This window comes from Gopherus evgoodei, chromosome 8 (genome assembly GCF_007399415.2).
Source record: "Gopherus evgoodei ecotype Sinaloan lineage chromosome 8, rGopEvg1_v1.p, whole genome shotgun sequence".
NCBI classification, from domain to species: domain Eukaryota; kingdom Metazoa; phylum Chordata; order Testudines; family Testudinidae; genus Gopherus; species Gopherus evgoodei.
The window spans coordinates 27,708,211-27,734,846 of record NC_044329.1 but is presented as its reverse complement, the minus strand read 5'-3'; positions in this window follow the sequence as shown (position 1 = coordinate 27,734,846).

Below are 26,636 nucleotides of genomic sequence, written 5' to 3'. Positions count from 1 at the left end.
TAGGCTAGAGGTATTTTTCTTTTCTCTGTGTATTGCACCTGATACTGTAATATTATTGAGCCTCAGGCTGAACTGAATTTGACTTTGTTTCATATGGAATTAATTGGTTATTTTACTCCAGTTACTCAAGTAGCCCAGCTGATTCATAACACTCACACTCACAGATTGCACCTGAAAAATAAAGGAGACTAAGAGCATACAACAATATATGGTTTGCTGATAGTATACTTTAGAGGACATATCTTAATGTGAAAAGGCCTATTCCATGGTCTAATAGTGCTCGCTTACAAAGTTTTCCCCCAAGGATTCAATATAACAATTAATTCAGGCCTTTCTCCTAGTCATTTCCACCCTAATTAATGTCTCACCTTCCTTGGTGTTTATACCCTCCTTGGTGTTTATATCCTGCAGCTATTTGCAGATGATGCTGTTCCCCTTAGCCAAGCTACTATATGTATGTATGTATGTATGTATTTTGGGTGGTCCCAGCTCTGTTGGTGTAAATCTGGAGCAACTCTACTGAGTTCAGTGGATTTACACCAATGTAAATGAGATCATAATTTGGCCTGCTGTTAAATCTAAAGCAATTCCCCTCCAGACTCATCATCTTTGTTGCTCTCTGAACTCCCTCCAGTCAATCAACATATTTCTGGAATCAGATCTCAAATAGTTATGCTTTCTTCCAAACTGTGGTTTCCATTATGCTCCTTTAGACAAGAAAATAAATGATTTGGTGTTTTATGATTATCAGAATTACATAATATTTAATAGTGATATCAAAATACCTACATCCTCCCACCTGTATTAATTAGCAGCAATTTCCTAAACTGCGATTATACCAAATATAATGAGATAAACATGGTAATATCTGGGAATATAGGGTGCTGGAGAAGAAGGAGTGGTGATTCATTAAGTGTCTCTCTTCCCTTTGAGTCACTACTGAGTCTATGGCCCCAAATCACAACAGAGGACCCTATGCTGATGGAGTTTTAGAGATGTAAATCCGATATTTTCATTGCTTGTGGCAATTTCTGTAAGAGCAAGGCTGTTAACCCTGCTGCGCTGACAAAGTCAGATCTGGGTAACTATAACCCTACTCACTTGTTTATATCCTCTCCAGTCCCCCATCTGTAGTTTAAAATAAATTTAATTCCTTTCCTCAACAATTGTTTGTCATAGTTCTTGTTAAAACAGGTGTTGCATTCCACTATAGAAGTGGCTTTATTTCAGCAGTCAATGGATGTCTGATATGACATGACATATGTTTGTAAAACACATTGAGATTCTTTCAAATGTGTTGATAAATCATAAAATATTACTACTGAATAAGTTACCAGAATATAGGAAAATGAATTTCAGCCTTATGTATAACAACAGAAATCTAACAAAAACTACCTGTTCAAGAATGCTATATCACTTATTCTGTTTAGAGGATCTTTGTGATAATCTTGACAGATTATATAAACTCAGGCGCAGTCTGTGTTGTATGTCCACAGTTTCCCTTTTCGCTCTGCTATGAAGCACCTTGCGGAATCTTCACCTTCATTATCAATTGATCTTCTTCATGCCCTTACATTAGATTCTCTGCCACAGTAGAATATAATCCAAATGGTTATTACTTTGCAGGGCTGTTGCTACTTTGGGTGTTCATAGTCTAATCTTCATAAAACATCTTATGATGTTTGGATAATAAAAATAGTCTTTTTGCTCAGTTATGCTGATGTAATTCCAAAGCAACTCCATACAAGTAAGTAATTACTCTGGATTTACCCCAGTGTAATTGAGAGCAGAATTTCCCCATCTTTTTAATGTCTTTTTATTGCATTCTTTTCCAATATACTTCATTTCAAGGTTTTAAACTCAGTAATATAGGCTTCTAAGTGTATTGTTATAACATGGATTAAGCCATACAAATCAAAATCATGCATTCTTCCATTTTCAATTTTTTTTGTTATAATGACGTTTTATACACAATTAAGTGAATACAATGTGGGAAGTATTTTATGGGCTTGGTTCTTCTGGTATGCACTGGTTTCTAGGCAGTTACTCTTGATTTACACTAGGGTAACTGACAGGAGAATCAAGCCATACACTTCTAAGTGAACTCTGTGTTCCTGCAAGGTGCCACATTGGGAGTACAAAGGGAAAAAATCCACTTTATACAAAGAATGAGCACTACACAGAATATGGTAACTAGAACTTTTCCACAGTATTGCACCAACGTGTTCTACCCGACTTGCAGGGGACACTTCTAATGCATCCTTGATATTCCTACTGAGAGTACAAACAAAAGGGAAATTTGCCATGGCGTTTTTTGTGATTTGGGCACCTTCCCACCAGGAAACAGATTGAGATCCGCATACTGTAGGCCACTGAAGAGCCATCAGATATTGATAACTTTTGATCATCAATGCCCATGTCTGAATTTGAATCAGAGAAAGATAAGATGTGAAAGGTCTGGTATCCCATTATCAGTATACCTGTTCTGCCTTTGAATTTTGTCTTATAGGAATGAAAAAAGATAACAGTTTCAATTACTACATATGAAGTCCTTGGGAAATACATTGTAGCAGCAAGAGTTCACATTATGTATTCCTTGCTGGTTGGGTGAGAAGGCATAAACACTAATTTAAAACATTTTTTAAAATATATTTATCTACAGCATACTGCATATAAATCCATTGAGCATTATTTTAGAGCTCTTTTTAATGATATAAAACTACTCAAAGAGTGGACACCTGAGTATTTTATGCCTTCCAGAATCAAATGTTTTAAAAGTCAGTAATATCACACAAAATAACCAATATTAGCAAGACATCAAATGAATTTAGTCTAGTACTGGCAAACAAGAATGCTAATTAGTGGCAACAATTTACTTCAGAATAGGATTTTCATGATTAGCTAGGTTATGACCTATAATTAAAATGTATTTTATGTGTTTCTTCCACCAAGATAATTGATATAACGCATAATGCAAGATGCTTTAGGGGCACTTCTTTCTAAAATGCAATTAAAATTAAAACACACTCTCATGAAGACAGAATATATTGGACATTTCTAAGCCCAGAATCTTCAAATCAATGCCAAAATGAAAACAGAGGAAATGATGGAAGGATAAGCTGACATTTTAAAATGGCCTTGATGAAATCACACATACTACTTATGGAAATCCAATGTCTGAAAAGAATTAGAATGAAATTGCTAAATAATGGCCAGCTTATGCAACATGACGATCTATTTACATGACCTTTCAGAGCTTGAAAAACTCACCTGATGAGCAAACTTCCTTGCTTCAGTTTTTTTTTCTTTTAAGGAATGCTCCCACAAGATTGAATATATTTTAAAACAAATCACTCCTACAAATTCTACATTCAATCGAGGCTAGCTTGGGGACTGAGGAGAATTTATGGAGAAAGACTAGAGACTGGAAACACTTCAGTATGGACCCCAATCCTCCTATTTTATTCAGAAGCAAGAAGTTCAGCCTAAAGTTTAGGCCTGTTCCTTTTAAATATGCCCATTCTGACTTTAACACTGCTTTAAATAAAATTCCTTTTCTGAGCTGCATCTAAGTAGAATCTTGTATATTTTAAACAAACTAAACTAAAGTGATAGATGAGAAGATCACCACATTCTAAATTTCCTCCCTACCTTTTAGGATTCTACAATCTGATCTTTGTAAATCTCAAATACTGGGCCTCACCCTGCAGTCCTTACTTAGTCAAAAGTCCCATGAGCTTCAAAGACTATACTGTCGAAGACAATTGATATTGATACTGAATAGTGGACCAGATCCTGCAGTCCTGACTCAGATGAAAGTAAAATATTGTTAGAGTAGAAGCCCAAATAGAAGAACATATCAAAGTTGCTATCCCTTGAGGCAATGCCAAAGTGAATATAAACCAATGTGTCTTTAATGGATGAATGGCTGCAAGTCTGTCTGTAACTAGTGTTGTACAGGAGTATAGAGACTGGGTGAACAGCTGCATAGATATGCAATACTTCCTCCCAGATCTACGCTTTCACATGATTACTTCTTTGAAAGGGTACAGTGAGAAAACAAAGTACTTTTAAATACTATTAAGTTTAAAAATGAGTCAAACTACTTTGGAAAAATGTGGCTGTTCACAGAGCCATAGGTGAACCAAACTTAAAAACAAAACAAATTCCCCAAAAGTCAATGTAGTCAACTTCCTTTACAATTACTCCTTGGAATTCACACTGTAGGGTGTTACAGATGTCAATAGCTTAAGGGGAAAAAACAAATAAAAATTAAACTTGAATAATAATAGCTTCTTACTATGGGAGTGTGGTCTTTATGAACAGAAGGGGTATCCAGTAACCAACAACATTCTTTCCTTTGATCATATAAGCCACTCATCTTCAGAGCCTTTGAAAACATATTCCTGACAGGCAATTAAGTACAGAACTGATAAACTAAGAAGATTTATGGGTTTTTGTTTGAGAATTTTTTTCTCTTTTGGGGGGAGATGGACTGCAGTGAGAACTCAGTCAGAACGGGTATTTTGTTGCCCACTACACACTCAATTTGCAAGCCATGTCATGATTGTCCCTACCTTATAATGTCACCCCTGAAGGAACCACTTAAAAAATTAATCTTTACTTTGCAAAGTTATTTTTATTTAAAACAAAAACTATCTTCACCCACTCATCTTGATCATCAGTTTTTGCCAAAAATTCAGCTTTTTAAAAAAATGGCATATAACTACTTGTAATGCGACATATTTCTATACAATACTACCAATACTCTCATTTGAATAGATTTCACTGAGGGAAAATGAATTTATTACGAAGGGTTTTCATTGCAAAACATTTTTTTCAAGGCATGAATTGAAGATCTTGATAGTTTACTAAGTGGTAAATTTCCCATAAGCAACATAAAATAACTTGTTTTAACATGCAACCTTCAGATCCACACTCCCTTTTATTATGCAATATGGTTGAACTAAATTAATGGTTTTATTTTGATAGAAAGACCTTCCTCCTATTCCACTTTGGCTTTCTTCTTACATCTAAAGATGCATAAGCTCCCCTCTGTCAATCTGGAATCTCTTACTGTCACTAGACAGAAAAAGAACAACTCACAGTGTATGAGGACTGTTGTAAGCCAATAGATTTGGCTGTCAAGCACTGAAAAGTATTGTCACTCAGTGTCAAAGCACTAACAACAAAGCAATTATCACAAGCACATTCAAAAGGCTCAAGGTATGCAGATAAGAGAGACTGACATATTTGAAGTCTAAAGAGGTGAAATCTTTTCAAAGATTTTCCAAAGTCATCTTATTTTTCTTACTTCAAAATAAGACCAAAAAAAGAGTATTTATTATTCAGGAGTTAGCCAATGTTTTGGATTGCATCTGGTATGAGATACTATCCTTATTAAAATTAGTCACTGTGTAAGTTATTTTCCTATAACCCTTCAGCTTTATTGGTGGGAAAATAATCACTTTGAGGATCAGTCAGAATGCAGGCTGCCCCATAAAAGCCAACTTGGTGGGTTCTTCTATAGAAAAGCTAATTATAAAAATGATGAAATTCTGTAGGAAGTAAAACCAAAAGAGCTGAATGCTTATGTCAGTGTTGTAGACTGAGCAAACCTTATGATGTCAAATGAGGAAAGTCAAACTTAAGAATTCTACAGCATTGCAAGTTGAAAAATAAAGATATTTAGCAGAGCGGTGAAAGTTATAAAAATACCACAAGGCATCTTACCCCTAGGATCTGTTGACCCACTGGGTAAAATGGTTCAGAAGTGTTCTAGAAACAGTAAACAGTAAAGAGAGGGAGATGGAGTCAGCCCCACAGACTACAATTCAGGAAAACATCTCTGATCAGCAGAGCACTTAAGAACAGGCTTAAACCACACTGAAGAACAGGCTTTATCTTCTGAGCTGCTGAGCATCCAACTGTCTTGACAGTAAGAGATTTGTGGCTACTTTGCACTTCACAGAATCACACTCTTTAGCAGCGCTTTGAAGTGTGAGTGTGGTCCGAGCGCCAGCGCTGGGAGAGAGCTCTCCCAGCACTGCACGTAAACCACATCCTCTATGGGTGTAGCTTGCAGCCCCAGCGCTGCGGCACTGATTATACTGAGGCTTTACAGCGCTGTATCTTGCAGCTCTCAGGGGGGTGTTTTTTCACACCCCTGAGCACGAAAGTTGCAACACTGTAAAGTGCCAGTGTAGCCAAGGCCTAAATTCACTTACTCAATCTTCCAGTTGAGCAATGAAGAGTATTGGTGTTATTTCAGAGTTCCGTGGGTGGTAGCTTTCAGAGCAGTTTATGAACAATTAGCCTTTCTCAAAAACACAAAAACCACAAAAAAAAAACCACTACACTAAGCATCAAATGTGGAGTGCATTATTCTCCACACTGCTGTTTTTGTTGTTGTGTGTTTCATTTGACATACATCACCAGGTGGTTTATCTATATGAAAAAAATTGGAAGGCAAGTAAGACACTTTATGTATGGTTCCCAACATTCGTTCACATTTTTGCCATATATTCCCATGTGACTTATAGTACATTTGGTAACCTTACTTTGAATGTAAATCAGTATCCTTTCTTAACAAACACTGAAGTGGGATATGAACATTACAATTATGTGACCAGTGACTGGAATGATACTGCAATATTCTTTGCTACATGAAATTCCAATGACGCTGACTGAATTTCTGTCATTTACAGCAGGTCAGGCTGTTAAACTGAATAATCCAACACAAACCTTACATTCTTTCATGATGTAATGCCACATCTCTGCTAAAGTGTACAGACACAGTGGCTTTTAGATGGAAAACCACTGTCAAATTGGTATATACTGGCTTTCCAAGGTGGAATAAAACAGGTGGATCACCAATTCTATATGAACTAGACAGTCTGTCAATGGATGATTTCACTGTTGTTGTTTATAGATTAAATACAAACATGAAGAGGGGAAGGTCATCTTTATCTCTATTGGCCTTGTTCGCAGTGTCACCATCTTGATGCAACTCCCAGATAGCGATGTTGTGAATGAAGTGGCAGCAGCAGACTCACCTTAATCTAGTTTTTACCTTGGTAAAAGAAAAATCCCTGAATATATACTCTAAACCTCATGGGTCAGGTTGACAGAGGAGGTGGCTCAAACCAGTCTACTTCCTTCAAAATCTGATATGGAATTAACAATTCAGAGTAAAAGGAGTGAATACATCCTCCTCTGTGGGGCTTCCTGCCACCCTGTTTACTTTCAAAAACAAGACCCCATACTACCTTTAAAATAAATGTCTGTGGTCTGTAACGTAGAAATAATTGCTGGTGCCAGCAAGTTCTCAACTTCTCCATACCTTCTCCATTACAAAATCATAAAAATGTAGGCTGAAAAGGACCTTGAGAGGTCATCTAATCCATTCCCCCACATGGAGGCAGGACCAAATTTATATAGATTATCTCTGACAGAGGCTGTCTAACTTGTTCTTAGTAACTTCCAGTGGTGGGGATTCCATGATCTCCATTGGTAATCTTAGTTACTTAGGTATTCTAGTACTTAACTATCCTTATATAGTTAGCATGTTTACCCTAATAGTTAACCTAATTATCCAGTGCTGCAGATTAAGCCCATTACTTCTTTTCCTACCTGCAGTGAATATGGAAAACATTTGGTCACCATTCTCTTTATAACAGCCTTTAATATACTTGACGATTTATATTTGTGACCTAATAGTCCTTTCTCACTACTAAACATATCCAGTTTTTTAACCTTTCCTCAAAGATCAGGGTTTTAAAACGTGTCATTTTTGTTCCTCTCCTCTGGATTCTCTCCTGTTTGTCCATATTTTCCTAAAGTATAGCACTCAGAATTGGACACAGTACTCCAGCTGAGACTACACCTGCCAAGAAGATTGGGGCAATTACCACTCATGTCTTACTGTTAATTAACTTCTGTTAATACACCCCAGAATGATATTAGTCTTTTTTGCAGCTGCATCACTGTTAACTAGTTAAATTTGTGATCCACTATCCCCCAGACCCTTTTCAGCAGTACTGCTGCCTATCCAGTTATTCAAGATTTTGTAGTCATACATTTGAGTTGTCCTTTGTAAGTGTAGTTATTAGCACTTGTCTTTATTGAATTTTATCTTGTTGAATTCAGAGCAACTCTCCAATTTATTAAAATCATTTTTAATTCTGATCCTGTCCTCTTATCCTGATCTTCCAGCTTGGTGTCATCCACAAATTTTATAAGCATACTCTCCACTCATTATCCAAGTCATTAATGGAAATATTTGACTAGTACCCAGGCCAGACCCTTGTGGGACCCCACAAGGTACAACCTCCAAGTTTGACAGGAAACTACACTGGACCCTCACTAGAATGCATGTCTATATAGTGCTAATTTGCATATCATACTGTTGCAGCTATGGATCCCAAATTTAATTACTTTAATTGCAATTCATTTTAACACGGTCCCCACTATAACGCAGTCCCCGCGTTAACACAGTACTGCGCATGGATCCCAAATCCCGCATTCTAGCAAGGGTCTGGTGTATTGCTAATTACTCTTTGAGTATGATTTTACAACCAGTTGTACACCCACTTCACAGAAATTTTATCTAGACAACATTTCCCTAATTTGCTTATGAGAATACATGCGATTTGTGTGCCTTATTCAAATCAAGATATATCCCATTTACTGCTTCCCCGCTATTCACTAGCTCAGTAACCACGTCAAAGTAGTAAGTTAGGTTGGTTTGGCCTGATTTGTTCTTTACTAATACATATTGGCTATTACTTATCACCCTATTATCCTCTAGATGTTTACAAATTGATTGTTTAATAATTTCTTCCAGTACCTTTCCAGGTATTTAAGTCAAACTGACAGATCTATGATTCCCTGAATCCTCTTTGCTCCACTATTTAAAAAGGCAGGTACTATGTTTGCCTTTTTCCAGTCCTCTGGAGCCTTACTTGTCCTCCATGAATTCTCAAAGATGAGGTTCCATGATTGCTTCACCTAGTTCTTCAAATACCTTATGATGAATTTAATCAGGCCCTGCTGACTTGAACACTTACAATTTACCTAAATATTTTTAAACCAGTTTTTTTCCCCCTATTCTGTTCCTTCCCTCTGGCTGTTCATATTAATTGTGTTAAGCATCTTTCACAATTAACCTTTTTAGTGAAGACTGAAGCAAAATAGGCATTAAGCACCTCAGCTTTCTTGGTGTCATCCATTATTAGCTCTCCTTTTCTGCTAAGTAGTACCTAGTACCTTTTATGATAGATCATTCCTGTATGTGAAGCATATGTTCCACAGAGAGATGACTGATCGTCACCATTTTCTGACATACAAATATCAGAGGGTTTAATCTAGTGGATAGAAGACAGGTCTGGGTATTAAAGAGTCAAACTCATTTTTTCAGCTCCACTTCTGACAAGCTGTCACAACTTGGGCGTGTCATTTAGGCCCAAATTTTCAAAATTCCATCTCATGCTGTGTGCCTCAATTTTTCAATATCCACCTTCAGACACTGACAACCCAATTTTCCAGAGTTCTGAGCACCCAACAGCTCTAAATGAAACTACAGTTTTAGTGATCGGCACCTTTGAAGAAGTCACATCACAGGGGCCAAATCCACTCACCTAGTGAAGCTACAATGAAGATCAAGGTATGTGTGAAGCTACAATGACTCTAAATCTTATAGCGAGTTCTCCCTATGGGATATATCCAGGCTCACCTCTTACAAGCCAACAGATGGAAAGGTAAGGTTGTAAGTTACAATACCTTATGCTCATACTGATATAAGAATGTGGAGAAGCCATCAGTTCAGGAGAGAGAAGGGCTTTTAGCTACAACCCATTCATAAACACAAACTAAGTCTAGAAATGCTTGTTTACAATACTTGTACAGAGATTTGTTGAAACCCTTGCCAACCTGGGTATTACCCAGCTTGGATAGCCTCCCATCAGGCTGAACTTAAAAGTTTTGTCAAGAACAACTTGGATGGTGACATACATTTCTGTAAATGCTAACAGATTTCAGTGCTATTTCTTATTTTGTTTTCGTGTGCAGGAAGAAAATGTCCAGATGCATGTTAAGGATTCTTATCAGAGCCTCATACTGCATTGGGTGGCAGTTTAATAGTTTAAGCAAGATTGTAGAATTATTATACAAAGAAAATTCTAAATAAGTTATTTCTGCTGTAGCCATTCACCAGATGTTTGACAATATGAAATATACCAGAAAAATATGCCATTATTCATATTCAATGTGGCTTTTTTCCAGAGAACATATTGTATGCATAGCATGAGGTAAATGGAGAATTTAAGTCCAATATTATTAACATTGGAGTGTGGGGTTTTTTTTTTAATGCTCTTGAGTGAATCTCTTTGCATATTAGCTAAAATATTTTAGGCACCATAGTTTAGCAGAAAAAAAATATTCCATTTGCTTTTTCAGGGTCAGAATTATATTTAAAAAGAGTCACTGGGAAAGGTGTGTACACTTTTGAATAAAAACAATTGCTTTGCTTCAAGTTAAATCATTTCAACTGCTGTGAAGCAATTAGAATCAATTTCGCTATTGAGCACAGCTAGCTGCTTAATAAAAGGGTCATGGGGAGACTCACAAAGACGCTCACTTTGCCAAACAGTCAAAGCCTTTCCACCAGCTGTGTTAAAAATATATATATATAAAAATTGGTCAGTTGACTTGCAAGCCTTTTATGCTACAAAAGACGGAGAGATTTTTGAACTCCTAGAATATACAGCAGAATAGGGAGCTGTTACATGGATTTATGTTGCTCATTTATTATAAAAACTCAGAATGGTGCAAAAGATCCTCGCTTCCATGATAATATCTTTAGATTCTATTTCATATCTTAAAATAATGGAAATCATGGATAATAAATCAACATCTCTTAGCTAAATATAGAATATAAATATGCTTAATTTAAGAACAGTATTTAAAAAGTTTATAAACCCATCATCATGTCAGCTTCATGTCAGTCCCTGTGCTAAATACCTAGACGTACATAGCTTGCACTGTAGCTCTATCCATTTCTTTCCCCGCAAGCTACCACCACATCAGACCTCTCATTTTCAGCTAGGCAAAGGAGCTACTTCAAGACTCCCCTATACAGGAGGCATTCCACCAGGATGCAAACTCTTCCACTGTGAGAGAAGAAGAGGATCCTTTTGCTGCGCTATCTGCTTACAAACACCATGTCATTAAAGTTATCTTGGAGCAGCTGCTGTTGCCCCTTGCTAGAAAGCCAGCAATAGTGTTATCTTTCAGCTTCAACTCTGTCTCTCCCAAGCTGAGAGTCATCTGTCCATGTATGCGGCACCAGGGCTATGCACAGGCAGCCTCCCTTGACAAGGGAGGGAGGACATACATGGAACTGATCCCAGTCCCACCAGGAAAAAATTCAGCAGATTCCATTTGAATCCTTTAATGGATCTGTATTAGATTCTTCTGGAGGACTAGTAACTCCAGGATCTAGTAGCTGTTATATACACATTGTTCTGTTGCAAAACTCAGCTGACAACTGGAACCAATAGGAAACAATGGAAAAATTTCCAGCACTTTGTATTGGGGCTTTCCACGTGGATCTTTTTTGCCATAGAAAGGGAAAGAGGAATTCATCATAGTGAGAACATAGAGTGTGGTTCAAAGATCCAGCAAAGACAACTTATGACTTCCTAACCTTGGGGTTACCAGAGGCCATTTCAGCTCATGACTCTGTTAGGACTGAAGGTGGTTTTACCTTGATCCCCAGCCAGGGCCGTCCTTAGGCATAGGCAGAATAGGCAACAGCGTAGGGCCTCACACTGCCTGGGGGCACCACTCTGCAGGCAGCCCAGACAGTGTAGAAGCAGGGCTGCTGGGTCCTAGAGAGAGCTGAATGCAGCACAGTGATGGGATTGACTGCTGGGGTCTCTGGGAAGGGGAGGGGGTGGGGGTTGGGAAAGGAGCTCACCTGTGAGTGTGACTCTTTCCCCCCAGCTGAGGTCAGGTGAGGCTGTGGCTCTGGAACCAGTATCCTTTGTTGTCTCCCATAACATCCATTCTTCTCTCCCCTGCCCCACGGAGCACCCCCTCCTTTCTCCCTCCTCCCCAGGAGCACCCCTCTCTCTCTCCTCCCTCCCCTCCGTCAGGGCTGGGTTGGGTGAGGTGCTGGGGGTAGGTGAGGGGAGGGGAGGCTGGCTGCCTGCTGAGGAATGAAAGTGAAAGTAACTCACTTCCTGGGCAGGCAGCCAGAATTGGAATGTCACACAGGGTTTGGATGGGGTTAGCCAGATGTGTGAAAAATCAGGATTGGGGTAGGGTGAGCAGATATCCCTATTTTATAGGGACAGTCCCAATTTTGGAGTATTTTTCTTATATAGGCTCCTTTTACCTCCCCACCCATCCCTGTCCTGATTTTACACACTTTGTGTCTGGTCACTCTAGGTGGGGGTAATTGGTGCCTATATAAGACAAAGCCCCAAATATCGGGACTGGCCCTATAAAATCAGGACATCTGTATCTGGCCACCCTAGCTGGGGAGCGCCTCTCCCCTGGGCTGGCAGCTGCCAGCTATCCATCTCATCTGGGGGGAGCTGCATAGGGCAGGATGAGCTGCTGTGGCTCCATGGGTGCCCTGTCCCTGAGATCAGATGCTGTGCTAACTTCACCATGATCCATAAGGCTGGTGGTGGTGCCCATTGGCATGTGATTGGACCTGAGGGTTTGCTGCTGCTGTTGCCACTCTGCACCCCAAGAGGTGGATTTTGGGGTCCTGCAGTTTTCCACCTATCTCCTCCTCTACTGCAGCTGTTGGACCAGCGGGCTGGGGGGTGAGCCAAGCATGAAAGCAGTACTGTGTTGCCGTTTAGATTGTCATTTAACAACTTTTGTTTGCCAAAAATTCGTGCTAACAATCCTGAATCCAATTTCAATATTAGTTTTAAAAAAATCAATATCTTAGCCAAAAACAGAAAATTAAGTTGTTGACAATTATTAGTGACAGGTTTGGTTTGAGGCAGGGAGTGGGCCAATTTTCATCCGAGAAACAAAAAATGTTGACTGACTTTCCTATAGCCTGTTACTCCTGATAAGAGCCCTCTGTGATGCAGTAAGGACTGTCTGTGTGGGGAGTGGGAGAGCAGGGGAGGACTTTAGGGGATGGACAATGCCAGGGCCTGTAACCTGAGCTAGGTAAGGGAAAGGTCAACACCTTTGCCCGGGAAGGGGACAAAGGAAGGGAGTGGCAGGAGGGAAACAGTTTGAGTTTGGGCTTGGGGCTGGATGGGTGGAATTCAGGGTATCCTAGCTAGGATCCAAGCACCCTGAAAGCCCAGAAGAACTCGATGGAGGGGTCCTGACTGTGCCTGCAAGCTCTGCTGTAACCTGTGTTCCTGTTGTCCAATAAACCTTCTGTTTTACTGGCTGGCTAAGAGTCACTGTGGGTCCCAGGAAGAGGGGTGCAGGACTGGACTCCCCACACTCCGTGACACCCTCCAACAACTGTAATATGCTCATCTCCTTACTAGTGTATAAAGCAGGGGTTGGCAACCTACGGCACACATGTCAAAGGTGGCAGGTGAGCTGATTTTTGATGGTATGCAGCAGCAGGCTGAGCGGCTCAGCCCATCACTGCTCTGGGGTTCCGGCTGCTGCCCTATTGCCAGCTGGGATACCACCCATAGGCCCCACTCAGCACCTGCTGCTGGCCTGGGGACCCCCAAGGAACCCCAGGCTGGCAGTGGGCTGAGCAGGCCAGCTGAACCACTCAACCAGCTGTCAGCCTGGGGTTCCATTCACTCAGCCGGCATCGGGCTGAGTGGGCTGGTGGCAGGCTGAGCAGGGCCGATGGGGGGTTGAGTGGCTCAGTCTGCTGCCAGTCTGGGGTGCCAGCAGCACTCAGCCTACTGCTACTCCAGGGTTCCGGCTGCCGGCCCCTTGCCAGTAAGGAGCTCAGCCGCCAGCCCCACTCTGCCTCCTGCCAGCCTGGGAGAGCAGAATCCCAGGCTGGTAGCAGGCTGAGGGGGGATTGGCAGCCGGGATCCTGGCTGGCAGGAGTTGGTGGTCAGAACCCCAGACCAGCAGCGGGCTGAGCAGGGCCTGGGATCCTTGTCTAGGGTTCCAGCCACCAGCCCCGCTTAGCCCGCTGCCGGTTTGGGGTTTCATTTACTCAGCTGGCAGTGGCCTGAGCAGGACCGGTGGCCAAGACCTCAGATAATAACAATAGTTTATTTATATAATATAGACATAGAGAGAAACCTTCTACAAACATTAAAATGTATTACTGGCACGAGAAACCTTAAATTACAGTGAACTTGGCACACCACTTCTGAAAGGTTGCCGACCCGACCCCTGGTATAGAGTGACCATATGTTGTACTAAGATTTTCCTGCTTTTTTTTTTCCCCTGTGAGTCAGTATAACTTTTGCCAGCCCAGAAGTTGGGCAGCCAATGTTTTACGTTTTCACAATGTTTTCTCCAACTTTCATAAAGTAAATACATAGTTAATATGAGTTAAAAAGGCCAGGGACACTTCTTTGTGAAGAATCTGTACAGCAGATCATGCCCATAGACGATCCAGAACAGAAATTTGAGGTTGAATTTTTTAATGTTGTGATGGATAAAGCAGTATCTGCTGTTGATGAAAGGTTTAATACCTTGCAAGTACATCATGAACAGTTTGGATTTTTGCATGACATAACTAAATTCAACGAAATAGGAAAACAAGAGCAACTAATGACAAAGTGCAAGAACCTAGAGAGCCTCCTGAAGCACGGTGATAGTTTTGATTTAAATGGACTTGAACTGTACGAAGAATTGAGTACACTGTCATCAATGTTGCCACATGCAAAATCGGTGATGGACATTGTACAGTTTATTCATACCCACAAACTTGTTGACATATATCCTAATGTGTACATTGCCACACGTATTCTACTGACAATTCCTTTAATAGTAGCATCAGGAGAACGGAGTTTCTCAAAACTAAAGCTCATTAAAAACTATCTCCGCTCTACAATGAGTCAGGAACGCTTAACTGGTCTTGCTATTCTTGCAATCGAACAAGACACGACTTTGTCTTTGTCATACGATGACATTATTACTGATTTTGCAGCCAAAAAAGCCAGAAAGATTGCTTTTAATTAAAAACAAATCTTTGTTTCAATACCTCTTCATATAAATTTCCAATACAATTTTGATAAATTAAAAAAAAATTTGCATCATTCTGTCATATCAGAATTTTTTCTATAGTGCTGCTTCTTTAGTGCTAGTCCATCAGCATTACAGTGTGCTTAATTAAGTTAAGCTGGTTTTAATAACGTTAATGTGGCAAGTTTTCCAATACTGTAAGCTTATGTTTGTGTTGCTAAGAACAGATCAGGCACAGGGGCACCAGTTTAATAATCTCGCCTAGGGCACCATAAATCCTAAGGCCGGCCCTGATCATCCGCCATGCCTCCTCCAACCCTGGCATACCACAAACTGTCTACTGCCCACTTCCTTACATTGCTCAGCTGCAGAAACAGGAGGCAGCATCTCCAATTCCCTTTGCAGTTGGAGCAAGAAGCTGTTTGAAACCAAGAAGTAAAGGAGCAGTAAAAGGGATAGAAGGGTTTTAAGCAGGGTTTAAGGAAAGTCTATGATGGGTCTTGTGATACTCATTCTGACCTTTCGAATAACAAATGGTTTCACATTACACATATGCATGCACACACACAAAACCCAGTCAAACCACACTTCAAAGTTGAAGTGTGGCATAAATAGGCATAATAAAAGAGGTCTTTGGACTATTCCCAATACAGGAATTCCTTTCAGCAGTAACAGAAAAGGAATTTGGGGCATTTGCAAACTTCTAAGTTGCTGGAATTCCATGACACTATACTACATACAAAAAGATTCTGTTGCAACACTGACGTACAGAGGTCATTGAGGTCACCTGGACTAAGAAGCCAACATCTACTGTTACCCTGCAGTTGAGATACCTCAGCTATCTCTTTGTTACAGATCTACTTGAGCTCCTCCTCCTGGACAGTCAGACTTCTGTGAGAGGATCCAACTCTGAATCTTCATGTGCTTTAAATCTCCTGAGTCTGAACAGAGTCCAGGCATTTCCTCTGGCTTGGCATCTCTACACAGACTCTCAGGGTGCAGATCCTCTGTGTAGCATCTCCTCTTGAGAGCGGAGAACTCACTGTTCAATTGCCTAGCCTCTGAAACCAGTTCTGATCTCTCAAGACTCCCCTGGAGCATATGGATATCCTTCCCCCAATCCCCAGTACTCCACCCTTGTGGGCACTCTGGGTTAAATTTTCAGGGGCACATGGTAATTGTTACAGATGTCATGCAGACTTTGCACAGGGTTCTAAAACACCATTGTTCTTTACCTAAGAGATAAAGCACAAGAGAACAGAAATCATTTTGAAAACAACAAAGAGTCTGAACAAAATGATCCTCACCCATTCACCCTTCCTTGGGATCTACCTGTGTTCAAGCAGGCAGGTTTCCTGACATATCAGGCCCCTGCAGCAGTTTATCTAAGCTTGAGCTAGTGAAAATAGTGTAGACCCAAGCAGAGTAGCTCTTGCCATTTTAAAATGATCCAGCCCCTCATTTAAGTGACTATGTAAACTCCCTCCCCAGATGCTTACAGACCTCTACCCAGTGACTTCATTGTCAGGTTACCTGTCCCCTGATAAATGAGTTCTCCTGGGGACGGGGACAGCCTATTGTCTAGGATGTTTGTATCTGAATAGAGGACCATCCAGATTTAACAATGCTCTATTGTTATCTGAGTATCTCTATCCTTTGTCATTTAAGTCCAACATGGAGATAAAAAGAAGAAGGCAAAAACAGACATATTCAAAATGGAGTTTGCAGATTGATAAAGACACATACAGAGAGTTCATAATTTCACAAAGAATTCTTGAATTGTACAGACAGATTCTAAAATCACCACTCATTCTAAAAAAGAAAAGGGGGAAAATGCAGTATCTTGATATCAGCGACCTAACTACGGGTTAAATATTGACTTCTTAACAGTAACCATTTCGTGCAGTGGGTGAGGAGGGAAAATATCTCAACTACTAAGAAAAGGGAAGAGGAGGCAGTGATGACTGGACAAATTTGCTGTTGAACTGAAAGGAGGGAGATGAGTTCCGACAATTAGGAAAAAAAAGACATTCATAGAGTGAATGGAGTGGATAACTTTTGGTGGAATCTTGTAACTGTATTAATATAGAATGCACTCTTCATTACATTGCTAAACCATTTAAGTGGCTTCATCTTTTTATGATTTTAATTTCTTTATGAAGGCCTAAATGATATATACCATCCTCATCTGCCTTAACTGGACGTTGGATACTTTACAAATTATGAAGTGTGAAGTTTATTAACTTGATTATTTCTTTGAGAGGACACTGCACAGGATTTCATGTTGAAATATTCTTCATTTTAATCATTTTTGCTAAAAAAAGATTTATTGGTATAATTTGTGTGCCTACCTATATTTCATTTAAATGTGCTTTATGTGGTTGATATGTTCAGCTTACATTTCTCACGCTGCTTTTCCACCAATAAAATATTTAGTGAAAAATGCTGCCTATCTAAAATAGAGCTGATGTTTCTTGCCTTTTACATAAAACCCTGATCTTTTTCTCAGAGTATTTATGATGCATGGTGCTTCATATTCTGGAGAAATTAGCTACTACACTTGCACAAATGTGGGCCTATCTGATGAGAGACACAAAGCACCAGTGGTGCGTAGTGATCAGGCAGGGCATCTTCCTTTTTTTTTTTTTTTTTTTTTTTTTTGAAGTACTGTCTGCCTTGATGTGGTCTGTCCTTTCAGTGACTTTGGCCAGGTAATCTTACAAGTCCACCCCTTTGGGGGCATATGTAGAGTCTGATAATGAGGAAGCCTTCAGAATTTGGCAAGACATTCAGTTCTTCCTCAAGTGTCAAGGTCTTGTGGTTCAGACCCTTCTATCTGCAGGGTCTTCCCTCAATTAAGTTCCCCACCAGGGATAGTCTTGAGTCATTGTCCCACATTAGGACCCAATCGCAGGCAGTGGAGTCTTGTACCCTAGGGTGATATATGTCTGCTTCCCTTGATCACTTCCTACCACTCTGCTTTCTTCTCACAGTGTAAAATAAATAACTAAAATACAAAGATACAGTCTCTGTCTTCAGAGTCACAACTTCCTCCTTTGTAGACTCGGTCAGGTCACTATAGCTAATCCTCAGGAAGCAACAGATCTTGTGGTACTCTTTCTGAGGAGCTCATAGTGCAGGTCAACTCACCTCCACTGCCTGCCTGTGAGCTACTCTGCTTCCCTTTCTCCTCCTTTCTGTGAAGGTTTTGCAGGTGCAGTGGGGCAGGGCCACATAGGCCCAGAGCAGCTCCTTAACTCTTTCCACACCAGTGTGGGGTTTCTACATTTATCAGACCCTAGTATTTCTCTACCTAACAGTGCAGTAAATCACAAATAAATTCCATGAAATCAGTTACAAAGGAGAAAGGGGAGCATTCACCCCAGAAATGACCCAATTTTCCCCAACACATAAGATGGTACAAGCTAGATACTAGACTTAGATCAACCTCTGAAAATTTAAGTCAATTTCTTCTCTCTATTCATGATGTATGTAGCTCCCAGAGAAGGATGTTAACAATCTGGAAGCTGAGAAGGAGATCTTGAAGGCTATGTCAACTATTCTCCTGTCTGAAACAACTTCATTCGAAATATCAATATTTTTAGAGTTAGGGCCTGATCCTACGTACACTTACTACTGGGTAAAGTGTTGTCTACTGAGACTGTGGGACCCAGAAGTAAGTATTTGCAGGATGGTGCCTTCAGGATGGGTGAAATATTTGATTAGATTAACAGTTCACAATTATTCATGAACTTCTAAAGTCAAACTCAACCTGGATCTTTGCTATGATTCTGAATGTTTACATAAGTAATTTATCATTTCTGTCTGGAACGCAACTAGAAGCACAACTAAAATGTCATGAGAATGGCCATTATTATGAGATTTCAAATGCAGTTTTGCATAACCCAAAGTTCAGCTGAGATTTGAATAATCATCCACACTTTTCTTATCTTGTGGCTATGATTGGTGAGTAAAAGATAGCAAAAACCCTAATTCATTCAGAGGAGCCATGTAAAAATGTGTCATAAGTCTTGTTGTATACAACACACAACCAGTGGCAAGTTATAGTTTCCTCTACAAATTGTCTGAAGAGAGACTCTTAAAACTCAGTAGAAATACAATGTTATCTCCATTGCCTGGCTATCCCTGCCTGCTAATGTCATACTCATTTGCTTAAACCTGCAGATTTCAATGCTGAAGCAGACCGATTTAAAAAAAAAAATCAAATAGTTCCCCTGTTCAGAAACAGGAAAAATCATAAGTACAGTACATTATAGTATAAGAGCAAACCTTATATATGTGCATATGGATCACTAGATCACAATAATGAAAAGGTGGAATTGGGCCCACATTGCTGACTGAAATTTCTTTTTCTTTAAATGTGAACTTCTTGATAAATATATTTTAAATTGTCCTCATACCTGATCCTATGAAGTGCTGAGCATGTCCAAAGCCCCCTGAAGGAAAGTTTATGCCTGATCAGGATTATACAATATGCAGGATTGTGTTTTGTGTGGAGGTACTCACTCTAAAGTCAAATGAACAGACTTTTTCATTCAAGGTAGCAGAATTAATGAAAATCTGACATCAGCTACATTAACTTATCTCCAAGATAAAAGACATATGAATGTTGCAAGGATGTATTTTAATGCTTAATACTATTGTATTTGTAATACTTTATATTAGTCTAATGAGCACTAGTCTATTATCCAGTGATAGTTATTATTCTAAAAAATAAAAACAAAAAAAATCCCCTGTGACAGAAGCAGAATGCATCCTCTCATTGTAATACAACAGAATCATGACATTCACATTGTCTTGTGAATAGGATTAAGGTGGAAGTGGTTCCTTTATTCTGGTTTCTAATCTTCCTCCCCATCCCATCTTTTAAATTACACTATTGTACAGAATTTTCTCAAAAAGATTATACTAAGCTACAGTGTAGTGACCACAACTTACCTATATTGTAGTGTTATTTTCATTAATGTAGCCATTGTTTATTTGTAAATTAATTTTTAATTAGGAGTAAACAACCCAATAGTGAGACCTGTTATAATATACCTTATTTGCCACCAACAATCCCCAAAACATTACCAGGTCATCAACGTTTTTATTCTTCATTTGCCATTGCTAACATGACACCTCTGTTAGAGCGCAGTTCAAAGCATATGCTTAAGTCCGTTGCTGTTCAGCAAAGCACTTAAGGACATAAACACGTTAAATGCTTTTTGTCTCAGAAATATGATATCGTTGAAAAAACTCACCATTGGCCAAAGTGCGCATGCATGACATGCGGTAAGGCTGTGTGCTGTAGCTAACAATGGTGTCCTGTTAGTGGTTCTTTTATCAGAAAAATTGAGAATTGCACATTTCCTAGGTGCTGTCCAATAATTAAATATAGCAATTCCTTATAGTGCTGTCTCCTGAGTCCTTCAGCAAGAGCACAAATATCTATCATAAGTTGTATTTAAAAGTGTATTTTAGTCTTTGGTTACATCTTTAGCATACAGTAAACATCACTACATGATATGCTGGCCTGTGAAAAAGGCTTATCAGTCCTTTGAGGACCAATCAGCCCAAATCTATGCTGTCTTCTGTCAGCTTGCCTGGCCTTCATTCAGAAGCAGCAGCAGTAGCAAGGTTTTTTTCCCCATATTCTCCTCCACGAGCTGGCATATCTCATTCAGTGATGTTTTCCATTTTCATAGTCTGATGTTTGTGTTGGGTCAAAGATAATTATGCTAAAGGACTTCTGTGATTATGGAAAAGTGTTTTCCTCTTTTTGTCTACTTCTATTTCCAAGTTAGAAAAAAATACTGAAATACAATCATAATTATAATTAAAGCTGCAATGAAGAAAATCTTTTCAGCATTGTTGCTTGAGTGGACTACATAGATCTCCACAACAAATTACTCTTAATTTTCAAGCAAAGATGCAAAGAATAAGCCTTAGCAGTTAGAGAGCAGAATTTTTTTCTCATTTTTGTGTTGATTCTTGTGTTGCCTTCATTCTGATGCTGGAGGTCTGAACTCTCACAGCAGCTCCTCAACTACACTCTTCTGTGATGGCTCTAATAATCACTTTTCATCACTGTTTGTCTGACTTCTTTCTGTTTCTCTGGTTTTTTGTTTTTTACTTTCTTGCCAACATGAGTTATAAACATGTTTTTGGTGCTTAATTTTTTTTATTGATTTTTATAAAGAAATAGATAATGAAAAGTACAAAAAAATAGATTTACTGATTTCGTGTTTCCCAGTACTGTGTGCTTCATGGGATCTTCAATAGAATTTCGCAATTACAAGCTTTTACAGTTTGTCAAAGCTTCAAGATCAGATAATACTAAATACACATAATAGGTTAGGGTGGGATTTACAGTAATAAAATAGAAGACATACATGATTAGGGGTTTATAGGGATATAACTGTCATTCAACGTTAACAGCAATTATGCATACATTGAAAGGAAAATATAATCCATAAACTTTAAAGTCTATTAGTGTTTCAGACTACAGTGAATTTCTCTTACACACACACACGCACACAATAAGATGGCATTGATAATTTTAAAGTTCACAGTATGTATTAAATATAGAATCAATACATATAGTATTATATTGTTATTTACAAAGGCAATGAGATAACACATGAACACACTCCTGAAAAGAGTTATATAGTTGTCATCCAATTATACTGAATGAAATATGCTAGCACTGTCCATGGCCTTGAAGTCTTCATTCTAGGAATTTTCAGCAATTCATTTCAGCATATGCTTAACTTGAAGTCAATAGAATTTAAGCATTTATTTAAAAGTTAAGCAGATACTTAAGAGTATTGCTGAACTGGAATGAGCTACTGTCTTAAGCCTTCTGTAAATGCTGAGCACTTTCTCAAAGGGAGTGGAGAGTACGTCTTTTATGAAATCAGAGCCCTCAAAAATTTTACATACTCTAGGCATAATGTAATTTATAAAACATTTCTGATTTATTCCTTCTTGAAATGGTCAACATTTCATTTTAGTAAATGTGGATACCTTCAACACAGCAATTTTTCAAGATGAATGGGTAAATCATGTACTAGACCAGCCTCTGAAATACTAATCCATACCACAGTTAGTTACATAACACCAAAAAGTAGAACACATGAGATCAAAGTCAGGAACACTCTTTAAAAGAGTAACCGCTAATTGGAGAATGTTAATTCAATCTCAGAAGTACCAGAAGAACTGATCATGCTACATGTAGCATATTGGTGGACTGCTGCACTTGTGCAATACATGTTGCAGGATAAGCACCTAAGTGAAATGAAAGGATAACATAGCTTTTGTGGTTTAGTGAAATAGCTAAAACAGGTTTTGGGAAATTCAAATAAACCTGTTAAATTAAGTAGCTTAATATCTATATTTATTGTCCATGTCCCTTTAATGTATTAATCTGTAGCATTAGAGAACACAATTTGCTTCTGTTATGAAAAAACTGTCTGCTTAAAATGTGTGGAAAGAAGCATGACATACTTTAGTTATGTTACCCATGTGAATCAGATGCAAAATTGCACATAACTTATCAGAAAAAAAATAGGTTTATGAACCAAGCATTTGATTTACAAAACAATCTCATCTCTCTCTCTCTCTCTCTCTCTCTCTCTCTCACACACACACACACACACACACACACACACACACACACACACACACACACACACACACACACACACTCTTTTTGTGGCCTTTGCAGTAAGAATGGCAGATCTCAGAGATATTGAAAGGTCCCTCCACTAGGGGCAAAGAGGAAATTATCTGCTAATGGAGAAAATGTATTGCCAAAGTAAAAATATATATACGTACATACATGGTAAAGCACAAAAGTACTATCTGCTTTCCACTGAAATAAATAATTCCACAATCACAACCAAAAGCAAGCCATTAAAAGGGAACTGGCTCCAAAGATTTATGGGGGATATAGATAAATGATACTTATTTTCCAAGAGCTGCTCAGTAACCTCTGGGAAATAAAACCACTATCCTAATCAGTAAGTGTAACTTGTGTAAGAAACAGAATGGGCATGAAGATTGAAATCCTCTATCAGGAGCTGTCTCACGATCTAGACATAGAGAACTTAATTTTTTATAGCAGCCAGCATGTTTCTATCCCATTAAATTCATTAAGGCCCTAAGGTACATAACTTTAAGTATGTGTTGAATTCAACTGTAGTCAATGGAACATCTGATTTGCTTAACATCAGGATGTTCTTAAGCAAGTTGTTGAATCAGTTCCTAAAAATATAAGAAAAAAGTTGTCGCTGTGTATTGTCAGGTGCTAAGTGTTCCTTCAGTAAGATTTAATTTAGCAACTGAAGCTGGTCCAAAAAGCAGGGTCCAAAATGATCCAAAATAAACTTAAACCAGAAACTGAAGTAATATGTGGTGGTCGATGATGAAAGAGACTATTCAGACTAAGCCTATTATACATTATGATAATGCCGTGATCTGTCACCAGTTGCACGAACTATGCTTCAAGCACCTTAGCTTGATATCTGTTTCATCAGCTATGTGTTGAGAGAGCACAGCATGGCACTGAGCCAATGACTTAGAGCACTGCACAGATGCAACTGCATTGAATGTCACACTTGTTCACGGTAATTCGGTAGCCATTTATAGTAGACAATACTGTAGTGTCTGTACAAGTTTGAGGCAGTGATAATGGCAACTTTCATTAACAAAGCACCGCATTACTTTTTGTGTTTTAAAGTGCTCTCATTTATTATAACATCCAAATGAAGTCCTTTTGACGGCTGATTATACACACTCTTTATAACTATGTTCCACCTAAAGCTGCCAAGCCTGCTTTGCTGTTTATTCAACAGTTACTTTATATCCACTACAACAGGCAACGAATGCTACTCCTACATATTACAATTAAAAAGATTCACTAGGTTCTGATTACAAGACAGCTATTCAGAATCTGCTGATTGTTCAGTGCTTGAAGAAGCAACTGTATCATAGGAGTTTAATACTCTGAAGATATTTGCAAGTTCTATTCATAGCACTATATTTAAAATATTTGTTCTATTTACCTTTGATTGTTGCAATGCCTGTCCTCCCTTTGTGACAGTGCACTTGCCTCCATCTCAGCTATAAAACAATAGCAACCCCTAAACCTTGTATAAGCCCCATTAAGAGATATTTACAATCATTCTTTCTCAATGTCTAAAAATGAAAGATCTCAACAGTCAATACCATTCTCAAACTGCACAACAAAAAGACAATTAATGGAACTTCTCATTATTATTTTTAATCCTGTATTTGTATATGTATTCATATTGTCATAGTTTGATGATTTCATTTTAATTAGTGTTTTCTTTACCAAACAGTTATACCAAAATCAGAGGGAGTTTAGTTTTAGAAAAGGAACGTGCTGTACTTCTGATACCATATTTGCCCTGCCATTGGTTCATTCAATCTGACCATTGCCTCATGGTCCCTTTCTCCGAACAAACCACATCATTGTTTTAACCAATCATTCACTGATCAGTTTGAATCTTAAAGATTAAGATTAGATCATTATATTTTCCTCATGCAACTGCATGTATTGCTAGTGGCCACGAAATTATATTACTCCCTTTAAAAGTCCAGCTACAGTAATTATCTTGACTTCCTGCAGTGGTAAATTGACAACTGTTGACTATACCCTACATATTGTAATTATTTCCAACAGTGCACAGACAGATGGCCAAAGGGCAACTTTTTTCCCTTTCTAAAATAAACGAACTACAGTATTGAAGATTGTTGACACTTTGTAACAGCGCATGAACTGTATTCATAGACAACATTTGTGGGACCATGTTTTCTAACAATAAGGAGCTGTCCACAATGCTTTATATTCATAGCCACTGTCATATTTAGTGAACGTCATCCTCATACAAGTATTATGTTGTCATAAAATATTGTATCAGTATTGAATAGTGTAGTAGTTATATTGTACTACAGAGCCATTGCAGCATTTTAATTGACGTTATATACTGGGTAAAGTACACATTAATGAGAATTGTAACTAAAATGACATAACACTTCCTTTAGTAGGGCAAACACTTGTATGATAAATACATGCAGGGTACACTGTTTTTTACAGGGAAAAAAATTGTTACCTTTCAGATAAGATTGCTGGGAACTCAGATACCACAGCGATAGGCAAGATAACCACCTGTAATAGAATGATATTGTTATCTTTAAATATAAAAGTATGTGCAATCCTCCCCCAGCCCCAAATCTCACACAGACACACACAAAATAATGCAGATTAGATAGGAGTCTCACTTTTTACAGAGTCTCCTTTGGCCTTAAGAGAAATCTGGCAACGTTCAAGCCAAAATAACGGGTTAGGAAAATTTGTAGCTGGGCTAACAATGGAACATGGCTCCATTAACTGAAGAGCTGTGACCATGGCTCCATAACAACACACATAGGGGAAGATTTTCCAAATCTCTGTGGGTTGGCCCAGCTCTGCTCTCATACTTAGATGTAAACTCGTTGGGGGCAGGGACTCTCTCTTTGTTATAGGTTTGTATAGCATTTATCACAATGGGGCTCTGGTCTCTAGGTTTTACTATAATACAGATAAATAAAGAGAAATAAATGGGGAAACTCCCACTGACTTCAGTGGCAGCAGACTTAGGCCAATGCAGAATGCTTGTGAAAATCCCATGTTGTATGCAGTTTTGAGATGTTATGTACAACTATTTGCATTTATAACATTCAGATCAAATGTTTACCCTGAAACTCTGCTTTGATTTTTACTCAAAGCAACATGATTATATCCAAGAGGGTATAAATCAGGGAAGGATAGGACACTATGAATGTACTTATTCATTCAGAGCTATTTGCTTCTTACTGTGTTTTGCTTCTGCAATAATCTAGAGCCATCCTGCAATACTAAATTAATATGCTGAATATAATTTTCATATGATTATGTAAGAAAATTCCTTCCTCTTCCACTCAGAATTGTATAGTTGTCATAAACAGATAGCTAAGGGTTAATGTCTCTTTCACCTGGAAAGGAGTAACCTGAAACACCTGACCAGAGGACCAATCAGGAAACAAGACTTTTTCAAATCTGGGTGGAGGGAAGTTTTGGGTGTGAGTTCTTTGTTCTTTGTGCTGTGTCTGTGCCCTCTCGGCTCTGAGAGTGATTTCTCTATCTCCAGCTTTCTAATCTTCTGTTTCCAAGTTGTAAGTACAAAGATAGTAAGACCATAGGTTTATATTGTTTTCTTTTTTATTTACATGTGTGTAGTTGCTGGAATGCATTAAATTGTATTCTTTTTGGATAAGGCTGTTTATTCATTTTTTTCTTTTAAGCAAATGACCCTGTATTTGTCACCTTAATACAGAGAGACCATTTTTATGTCCTTTTCTTTCTTTTTAAGACCCGTTGGAGTTTTTCTTTAGTGAGAACTCCAGGGAATTGAGTCTGCAGCTCACCAGGGAATTGG